This window comes from Teleopsis dalmanni, chromosome 2 (assembly GCF_002237135.1).
Source record: "Teleopsis dalmanni isolate 2A chromosome 2, ASM223713v2, whole genome shotgun sequence".
NCBI classification, from domain to species: Eukaryota; Metazoa; Arthropoda; class Insecta; order Diptera; family Diopsidae; genus Teleopsis; species Teleopsis dalmanni.
Genome location: NC_051847.1, coordinates 32,028,682 through 32,036,821, shown reverse-complemented (window position 1 = coordinate 32,036,821; position 8,140 = coordinate 32,028,682). Strand labels below are relative to the sequence as shown.

The 8,140-nt window shown below is 30.3% G+C and overlaps 1 long non-coding RNA gene across 2 annotated transcripts in view; it reads right to left on the bottom strand.

The window, feature by feature from the left end:
- Positions 1 to 5,366, bottom strand: part of LOC119674825 — a 93,492-nt gene extending 88,126 nt beyond the window's left edge. For both annotated transcript variants that reach the window (XR_005252215.1, XR_005252216.1), the window contains exons 1-3: positions 5,289 to 5,366; positions 5,156 to 5,228; positions 5,024 to 5,105 (exon numbers count right to left, since the gene is read on the bottom strand). This is a non-coding gene — a long non-coding RNA (uncharacterized LOC119674825). The remainder of the gene's footprint in view (positions 1 to 5,023; positions 5,106 to 5,155; positions 5,229 to 5,288) is intronic.
- Positions 5,367 to 8,140: the final 2,774 nt, after the last annotated feature.

Sequence of the window (8,140 nt, the reverse complement as noted above, 5' to 3'; positions counted from 1 at the left end):
GTACAAATTACTGATCTTGCAGCACATTTCACTCTCTCTCGCTCTCTTTTTGCTCTCACTCTCACTTTCTCTCTGTCTCTTAAATTTTGATTAACTATTCCAATGTTTTCTATTTAAACTATTTCATAATATATATTAGTTTTATATTATTTTAATCTTTACAAAAATAATTAATTAATAATTACTAATCTTTCTTCTAATACCTCATCTTCAACTGAGTCTCACTCTCTGCTATTTTTCTCTCTCTCTCTTCCCGCTTTTCAATTTTTATATGCTAATGGGGCATAGTGGTATGCTTTGAGTATAGTCATTTACACTTCACGGAAACTTCCCACAATAATTTCAGTAATTGCGCTACTCAATGTCTGACAACTAAACAATTAACAATAATAACAAAGGAACAACAACAACAACAAAACAACTGCAAAAAGAAGAAGAAGAAGAAGGAAAAGTAAATGAATAACAATAACAAAAACACACAATACAAAATGGGAATGGCACATTATTTTCATCACGCGATGCAATTTACTTTGCAACTTTAATTCATTTTCATGTTGTGTCGACACGATTTCCCTGATTTTCTATTACAAAAAAAAAAAGCAAAAAGCAAAAACCAAAAGTAAAAACAAAAAACAAACAATTTTTTGCTATATTTATTTTTGCTGGTGTTCTGGTTATAAATTGTTTTTTCTTTTGATTCCTTTTTTTTGTTTTGATATTGCATGCTATTTTGCGGCTCACTGAGTTTGCGTTTACATTTGCAGTAGCAGTTATAATAACAGCAACAACAACAATAATAACAACAACAACACCAAGGCAACAGCGGCTTTCGATAAAAAAGCAAGAACAACAACTATAATTTGTACTGTTTTTTTTTTATTTATAACTAAAAATAAAAGCTAAATTTATAAAATTGCGAAATTTTTTGTTTTTGTGGTTTTTATTAATGTATCGTAGTCGTTGTTGTTGTTGTTTTGAGCCCATTTTGTTTGATTTTGTCGCATTGCTTAATGCAAACTCTCTGCGCTTTCATTACACATACACACACATATATATACTAACTCACTCACTCATACGTCGCAAACGTTTCACATACAATTGTATGTTTGCATTGACATGCAATGCTGCTGCTATTTTAGTTGCTGTTACTCTTCTTCTTCTTCTCATGTAAAATGCTCATTCTCTGATTTAATTTTGTTGCTTGTTTTCTTCTTATTTGATTTGTTGTTGTTGTTGTGCTGCGGCAAATTTTAAAGTGAAAATTATTCATTTTTCTAAGGTTCAGTCTCTGAGTTGAAGGTCAGTTGATATTTTATGTCATTCAACTTGCCTTCCTCTGCTTCTTCTTTTTCTTCGCTTGCTTTTTTCAACACTGTTGTGTAGTATGTAGTGTTCGTCGTCGTCGTCGTCGTAGTCGTCGTCTCGGTCTCCACTGTTGTGGTCGTCGTTATTATAGCCGTCGTCATTATCGTTTTCTTTCTATTTACATATAAAAGTTGTCTATCTCATTTATGCATTTCACATACCCACATATGCTTACATGCAAATGCAAACTAAGTCAAACATTTAATGGCGTACAAACACTTATAGGCTTCCACATATCTGCGTCGGCCCGTTTCGTTGACACTCAGTTGCTCTTTTGACCATTTGTTACGTTGTTACGTTGCTCTGCTGTTCTGTTGCTCTGTTGTTTCTTCATATGACGTTATCGGCGCATGCAATTGCCATTTTGTATTCATAAATGTGAAACGCAAATTTATAAGCAATAAAATTATTTATTTAAATAAAAAACAAAAAAGCAAAAGCAAAAATAAAAATAAAAACAATACATTTTGTTAAAGTAAGCAAAATTAAATCAGGAAAATAAGATTTTGTTTGAATTGTTTTTTTTTTGTTTTTTTTTTCTTTGTTATTTCAATATCAGTCAAATAATTTACATTTATTTGTGCATTCCAATGTTCTGTTGGCAATTTTAATTTTTTTTTATTGAATTTTTAGTGCGATATTTTCATATTAAATTATTTGGTATTTAGTATTGAGGCGTTAAGTGTCCGATAACGAAATAAACGAACAGATACAGATTGGTGCTTTTAGACGCAATGGCGGCGGTAATAACATTGAAACTGAAATCTCTGATGCGCTTTTGTTTTTGTAGTCGTTATATATGTTGTACGTATTTTTGTGAAATACAATAGATAAGATATATTTGTTCTTTTTGGAGCAGCATTTTGCTCTTTTTGGAGTAGCAAAATATCGCAATAAATCCCTTTATTTATTTAATATTAAATTGAATTTGTTTTACAAAATTAAGCAAATTTGAGAAAAATTTAAATTCTATGCTTAGGAGACCACACCATACTTGAGTAATTCTTCAAGATTAACGTTGGTACTCATATTTCGATACTCTGCCACACTTGATGAATTCTGCAGATTGAAAATTTGTAGTCATGAACTCTACTTGCTTTTTTTTTTGTTTTTTTTTTCAAAAGAAAAAACCGCGTCACTGCATCCTCGAGGATTATTGTGACATACCCACTTTAGTTCCATAGACGAATAGCAGTTAAGAATGCCAGTATGTCCTTTAGAGAGATGTTGCCTAATTCCGTTATAAGCGGATAGGCAATGGATAAGTAGCGAAGTCTGAGTCTTGCAAGACTATCACAGTGACACAATATGTGTTCTGCTGTTTCCTCTTCTTCGTAACAAAGTCTACAGCTATCGTCTCCAGTAATACCTAGATTCAATAAGTGTTTTTTAACTCCGCAGTGTCCAGTTAAAAAACCTGTGACAAGTCGGATGCCACTTCTGTTCAGCATAAGTAGCTCCCTAGTTCTGGCTTTTGATCGAAACGGCATGGATTCTTTTGCTTGTCTGCAGGTAATTGTATTATCCCAATCAGTCTGATCTGCTCTTTTCAGCCATTCATTAGTTTTAAGTTTGAAAAAGCTCCACGAAGGACCGCAGAATGGTTGTGGCCCAATATAGTATGAGGCCGCCCCTTTTCTCGCTAGTTCATCTGCTTTTTCGTTTCCCTCAAAACCGCTGTGCGCTGGAATCCATATTAAGTGGACTCTGTTCCTTTCAGCAAGGTCTTTGAGAAGTAGAAGGCATTCCCACACTATTTTTGAGGTTACTCGAGGTGAGCGTAGTGCCAGGAGTGCCGATTTACTGTCAGAAAAGATATATATGTTTTTTCCTGTGACGGGTTTACCTTTATATACCCTGAGACATAATTCAATTGCGTGTACTTCAGCCTGAAAAACTGAGTTTTCTTTACTCATACTCGCAAATATTTCCTCTTTAGGTCTTACTCCATATACTCCCGCCCCTACTCCTGAATAGAAAGTAATAGAAAATTTATTTTAGTACTCGCAAATTATGTATCAATTTCTTATTTTCGCGCTTTACTGTTCCATTCTGTCATTAAGCATAATATGTATATGTAATATACATATATGTAATTCATATATAATATGTTTATGTTAAATACAAAATATAAAAAATGACATAAAAATATATTGTGTATATTCGTATAACGGTGTCAACAAAGCCTTTGTAAACTTTCAATCATCTAAATCAGGGCTGTCCGAAGTACAGTCCCTGGCCACATGCGGCCCGCGACATATTTTTAATCTACTACAATTACGCAATCGCATCTGGCCTGGACAGCCCTGATTTAAATACAGGAAGTTCTGTGAAAACTGTTATAAAAGGTAATTTTAATCTTTCATCTTACTCTAGTGTGGGATGGGCCATATATAATATATTTCTAATATAATCAGATTAGATTGTTACCAAAAATTTAGACCTTATTTATTACATGTTATATATGTAGATCATACATTTACAAAAGCAGCGACTTTTGATCTCACTACCACCGATTTGGTAGTGATGAAATTTACAGAGATCTTCCATATGATGAAATCTAAATGATTGATTTTTTTTAAGTGGAAATTTAAATAATGTTGTCCATAATGTTGTCACTGTTATTCTGATACTTAGTACGAACGATATGATTCGTAAGTCACCTTGGCCAGCTTTCAAATCTTATATTCCAGTATAATAATTTAATATAAACTTTAAAAGATTTCATTTCTATCCACTTTAACGAAACACTATTAACAATTAATAATTCACTTTAAATAATTACTTATGCTGTTAACTCTACACGATGAAAGCACATTCCATACAAATTTACAAATATATTCCCTAGTACACACAGTTGTGTCTTAATTAATCCACATTGTTATTAAAAGAGGATGACGAAGTTTTTGTTAGATATTAGATTTTTATTGCTCTTAATATTCAGGCAAATCAACTGAAATCGTGTGAGTACTAAATATATTCGTATTTACTTCATAAATATAGAATCAATTATACATATATATTAATATGAAATCTTTTCATGAAATAAAATATATAATCACCTTCAGATTTATAATGAAACTAAAGTGAGTTTGTTGTAAAATGATTTATTTTTGATGTCCTAAACTTTTGAAAAAATATATTGTACTATTGTGTGTAGTGTCTATAACAAATTTTTAACCAACGAACCACTGGCTTTTGCATGCAAAATATAAAATCGCAAACAATCACAGATTATAAAATGATCCATTTATATATTAAAGTTTTTGCCTATCCCCAATATTACTGAGTTAAGTACGTCAAACGAACACAATTCATTAAAAACGTATAAAAAAAACGATGGTCCGAAAATATTACAGGCCATTTTAACTGTGTGTAATCAGTCTGTAACCAGTCTTTAACTGAACCGATTATTACTAAACTTTTATGCTCTGTTCCAGAATGTCATGAAACTTTCATCACCGCTTCTAGGGCTGTTGTGGATATAGAAATGATTATCATTCACAAAAATTACCTTTCTAAATACCTTTATCCGATATAGTACTACTTAAGTAAAACTAACGTTACAAGCTACTCCATATTATCTTCCCTCAACGCTTCTAGGACTGTTGTAGATATGAAAATGATTATCTCTCATAAAAATTATCTTGTCAAATACCTTCATCCGATATAGTACTACTAAAGTAAGACTCACATTACAAGCTACTCCATATTATCTTACATTAATGCTTCTAGGCCTACTGTTGATATGAAAATGATTATCTCTCAAAAAAATTATCTTGTCAAATACCTTCATCCGACATAGTTCTACTAAAGTAAAACTTGCGTCACAAATTACTCGATATCTTCTTCCATTAGCGTTTCTAGGATAGTTGTAGATATGTGTAATGATTATCTCTTACAAAAATTATTTTGTCAAATACCTATATTTGAGGTTGTGATGGTGGTGTAAAACTCACGTCACAAGTTACACGGTATCTTCTCCAGTAGCGCTTCTACAACTGTTGTAAATATGAATATGATTATCTCTTATTAAAATTATCTAATATAATTCTTTATCTAATATTGCAAGAGTTTAAGTGACAATAATAAATAATAAATAAATAAATCATTGGATCTTATCGAATTTCATTAAATTGTTGGTTTCCTCATCTGTAGTTGGAACTTTAGATTTCCGTTCTGATTGCGTGGAAACGAGACATGTTTTACTAGGTCTTATGTTTAGCGATGGTACTACTTGCAATTCTCCATTTAATTGCCCATTTTCTTTAGTAGATCTTGGTTTGATAACTTTAGGCTGTTCCTTTTTATCAGAAATAACTTTTTCAAAAAACTTGATTAGTACACCTACGCGACCCGGTGTGGGTGCTTCAGTTGTTGTCTGAATCAACGATAAACCAGCAGGATTTTGAAATTTTTGTATACTTTGCAAAGTTTTCATTTTCAGTTTTTTTTATAGAACACTACAACTTTAATTTTGGATTCCAAAATATAGCTCTTGCTTTCAAATAAAATTTATTTTCTTGAAGTAATGGTGTGTGATATTTAAAATCAAAATTTTTAAAATTTCAATGCAATCTTTGTTAATATTTTTCTTGTCAACATGTTCATATAAACATATTACAAAAATAAATCTCGTTTAAGGGCAGCATAAGTATGTTTAAAAAAGAGACGTTTGGATTCCACTCTTCAATTTCTACAATAGGTGAATAATATATAAGGTGGTAAAATAACTTTACGCAAAAAAAACATTACTAATTAATTTTTATATTTACGGACCTTTATATAAACATGTCTTTCTTCAACCTATTAGGTCCACTTAGGCCTATAGGCCCATTGTGATACCGTATTATTGAGAACCCATGAGCTAAAACCATCTAGAACCTTTAATCAAGCTTATGATGCTATATAGAGGGAGGTCTCGAAGTTCGTCAAGATCCTCAAAAAAAGAAAGCCCCCAAAAATTTAAAGCGACGCCGCGCATGTCGGACAGAAACAAAGCAGGTTCTTCAACCTATTAGGTTATATAAAAATTACTTGACTTTTTTTCTCACTAGGTGGTGTTGGTGTCCATACATCGGGTAGCATTAATCCGATTATGTCAAACGACACGTATTTGAAAGAACTTGATTGGGAAGTTTTGTTACATCCATCGTACTATCCGGATCTTGCAATATTTGAATACCACTTTCTTCGGGCTGCAACACTCTATTAATTATAAAAATTATAAAAATTATATATATGATTTACCAAAGACCCACTGAAAATTATTTAGTAAAGTTTTTCGCTGATAAACCATAGAAGTTCTACACCGATGGAATTATGAAGTTACCCGAAAAATGGCAAGAGGTGATAAATAAGAACGGTCAGTCTACATTTGATTAGAATTGATTGTCAATTAAGCCTATTTTTATTGAAAAATGTATCAAAAAACAGCAGATAATTATTATATTATCCATAATAATTTCTAAATTATTTTAAAAAGGTTAGTACTCCAGCTTTTGCTTTTAGCTTGGTATAGCCAACCAGTTTAAGTTACTTATTATTCTAACTCTTCTGAATTTCAAATTACTTCCATTCAAGTTAAGTTTATATTTTTTAAATTTATGGGTGCCTTATGACTTGCACATCAAAATATTTCTTCTACATCTTTTTGAACATTGAAAAATCTCATCTATATATATAGTAAGTTTTCTATATAAAGTTTCAGGACAAACGATATTTTTTTACGTTTCCTCTTAAACTATTATTTTGCAGTGATTTGTTAAGTAAAAAAAGAATACAAAGTTACAATGCAAATGCAAAATCTATGTACAAAAAAAATTAAATTCACAAGAACAACGATATTGTCATATGTAATCTTAGATGAATACATTTTTGTGCTATATTAATATTATTATTCATAACTATTTTATAATGGTAATATTGGGATTAGGAGGAGATTATTTCTATTAACTCATTTTGAAATTAAATTAAGATAATCTATCAGAACTATTACAATCAATATTTCTTGAAGAAATTTTAACCTAAAACGGTTTAAGAATTGTATGTAACGGTTCCTATATGTTATATAGAATAAATAGTTGCTTTACAAAATTGAAAACTTTCTCAAATGGAACTTGTAGTTTTTCCAAGTAAGAGAAAATCCTTGATAGATTCGAATGTATAATCGCCAGCTACCAACTCCGCGTTTTAGGGATGCATATTTCTACCAGTAGTCGACATATACTAAATTTTGCCCTCATTCCTCGCTAAGCCCATTTTCGCAGATTTCTTTTTGATAGCAACAGAAGTAGCTGTAACATTGTGCTTGGTACGCTCAAAGACGACGATGTCATGGGCGTAGAGTAAGGTGCTAAAAACATATTAACGAAGTGCGTAAATCAATAATATTATCAATAAATAATAACTTACGATTGTATATGAATATAATCGTATATACATACTATAAATTGAATATTTTATTCAATCCTTTCAGTTCTAATCATTATATAAATATATAAATTATATAAATAATAATGATAGTAAAAATGAATAATAACAAAAAGGAATATTAATAAAAATTAATAATAAAGAAAATTAATAATAATGAAAATATAAATAATAATAAAAATGTGTAATAAAAAAAATTAATAATAATAAAAATAATAATAATAAAAAAAATTATATTAGAAATTAATAATAATCTATATATTAATAATAATAATAATACAAATTAAAAATAAAAGAAATGATAATAACAAAAATGAGTAATAATAAAGATGAATAAAACAAA